At 40.7% G+C, this 2598-nt stretch overlaps 1 protein-coding gene across 1 annotated transcript in view; it reads left to right on the plus strand.

The window, feature by feature from the left end:
- The window catches only part of GFM2 (G elongation factor, mitochondrial 2), a 45610-nt gene that overhangs the window by 28681 nt on the left and 14331 nt on the right, over positions 1-2598 (plus strand). The window lies entirely within an intron of this gene.

Raw genomic sequence — 2598 nt, forward strand, 5'->3', positions numbered from 1 at the left:
AGTTTGACTGTTATTGGCATATATGAATGCCTCTGATTTGTGTGTATTGATTTTGTATCCTGAGACTTTACTGAATTCATTTATCAATTCCAGGAGTCTCTTGGTTGAATCCTTGGGGTTTTCTAGATATAATATCATATCATCAGCAAAGAGTGAGAGCTTGATCTCTTCTGCCCCCATTTGGACGCCCTTAATTCTGCTCTCTTGTCTAATTGCTGTAGCAAGGACTTCCAGCACTGTGTTGAATACAAGTGGAGATAGTGGGCAACCTTGTCTGGTTCCAGTTCTAAGTGGGAATGCTTTCAGTTTTTCCCCATTCACCATGATGTTGGCTGTGGGTTTGTCATATATGGCTTGTATCATTTTTATGTAAGCCCCGTCTATACCTATTTTGTTAAGCGTTCTTATTATAAAAGGGTGTTGAATTTTGTCAAATGCTTTTTCTGCATCTATTGAGAAGATCATATGGTGTTTATTTTTGCTTCTATTTATGTGGTGAATTACGTTTATAGATTTGCATATGTTGAACCATCCCTGCATCTCTGGGATGAAGCGCACTTGGTCGTGATGGATTATTTTCTTGATAAGCACCTGGATTCGGTTTGCTAGGATTTTCTTGAGAATTTTTGCATCTATATTCATAAGGGATATTGGTCTGTAGTTTTCCTTTTTTGTTGCGTCCTTTCCTAATTTTGGTATCAGGGTTATATTGGCTTCATGAAATGTGTTGGGGAGGATTCCATCTTTCTCGATGTTGTGGAATAATTTCTGTAGGGTAGGCACCAGTTCTTCTTTGTAGGTGTGGTAAAATTCGGGTGTGAAACCATCTGGTCCAGGACTTTTCTTTTTAGGTAGGTTTTTTATTGCTGTTTCAATTTCAGTACTTGATATTGGTCTGTTTGGGAATTCTATTTCTTCCTGGTGGAGCCTCAAGGCAAGGATTTTTGTGTCTTGTTCACTGCTTTATCCTCAGTCCCTAGATCAATGCTTGCACATAGTAGGCACTCTGTAGATATTATAGGATGAATGGATGAAAACACTTGATGCCCTGTCTATTTTTGGTGGGTTAAAACTAAGGATATTTCATTCATATAGATAAGTCAAATACAGTTTTCTCATTAAACTTTGATATATGTGGCATTTAGGATAAACATTGTTACTTTTAACATTTTAATTCTTCATGGTTAATTGCAAATTTCAAGATCCTTTTTTTTTTTTTTTTTTTTTGAGACAGAGTCTCACTCTGTTGCCCAGGCTAGAGTGCCGTGGCGTCAGCCTAGTTCACAGCAACCTCAAACTCCTGGGCTCAAGTGATTCTTCGGCCTCAGCCTCCCAAGTAGCTGGAACTACAGGCATGCACCACCATGGCCAGCTAATTTTTTTCTGTATATTTTTAGTTGTCCAGCTAATTTCTTTCTATTTTTTTTAGTAGAGACGGGGTCTCGCTCTTGCTCAGGCTGGTCTCCAACTCCTGAGCTCAAACAATCCGCCCTTCTCAGCCTCCCAGAGTGCCAGGATTATAGGCGTGAGCCACCATGCCTGGCCTCAAGATCCTTTAGTAAAGAATTCCCATAGCCTGGTTACTGGACTTCTGGCATTGAAATGTCCCCTCTTTCTACCTAAAGGCAGGAGCTCCTTGTACATATTTGAAGAAGCTGTACAAATATATTTGAACTGTTGCTTCAGTAGTATGTTTTTATGGAGAAGGAAATTGGCACAGAACTTCATGATATAAAAGTTTAAAAGTGAATTTCTAGTTTTAAAAAATAACTGGGCTCTACATGGAAGCCAGCAATTCTGCACGTTCAAGGGTGTTCTGCTTAATTGTATATTTTAGTTAATAGAGGATCTTCTGTAAAATAGTAATAAATTCAGGCTGGGCGAGGTGGCTCATGCCTCTAATCCTGGCACTCTGGGAAGCTGGGGTGGGAGGATTGCTTTTGAGCTCAGGAGTTCGAGACCAGCCTGAACCAAGAGCAAGACCCTGTCTCTACCAAAAATAGAAAAATTAGCCAGGCGTCAATGGTGCATGCCTATAGTCCCAGCTACGTGGGAGGGTGAGGCAAGAGGATTGCTTGAGCCCAGGAGTTTGAGGTTGCAGTGACCTGTGATCACACCACTGCACTCTACCCTGGCGGGATGGAGAGAGACACTGTCTCAAAAAAAAAAAAAATAGTAATAAATTCTAATGGGTGGTAAAACACTATAACCTGTCTAAAACCTGTCTAAAAACACCTTACCTGTCTCATCGTGATTGGAAATTTAGGAAGGTATATTGTTTTGCCAAACAAATTTTGGATGTGTGTGTGTATTTTATTGTTTGTTTGTTAAAATTTATTATAACAGTATAACAGTATTTTGGGCCGGGCGTGGTAGCTCACGCCTGTAATCCTAGCACTTTGGAGGCTGAGGCGGGAGGGTCGCTCAAGGTCAGGAGTTCAAGACCAGCCTGAGCAAGAGTGAGACCCCATCTCTACTAAAAATAGAAAGAAATTAGCTAGACAACTACAAATACACAGAAAAAATTAGCCAGGCATAGTGGTGCATGCCTGAAGTCTCAGCTACTTGGGAGGCTGAGGCAGGAGGATCGCTTGAGCC

The sequence above is a fragment of the Propithecus coquereli genome, unplaced genomic scaffold, assembly GCF_000956105.1.
Source record: "Propithecus coquereli isolate 6110/MARCELLA unplaced genomic scaffold, Pcoq_1.0 Scaffold9, whole genome shotgun sequence".
In the NCBI taxonomy this organism is placed as follows: Eukaryota; Metazoa; Chordata; class Mammalia; order Primates; family Indriidae; genus Propithecus; species Propithecus coquereli.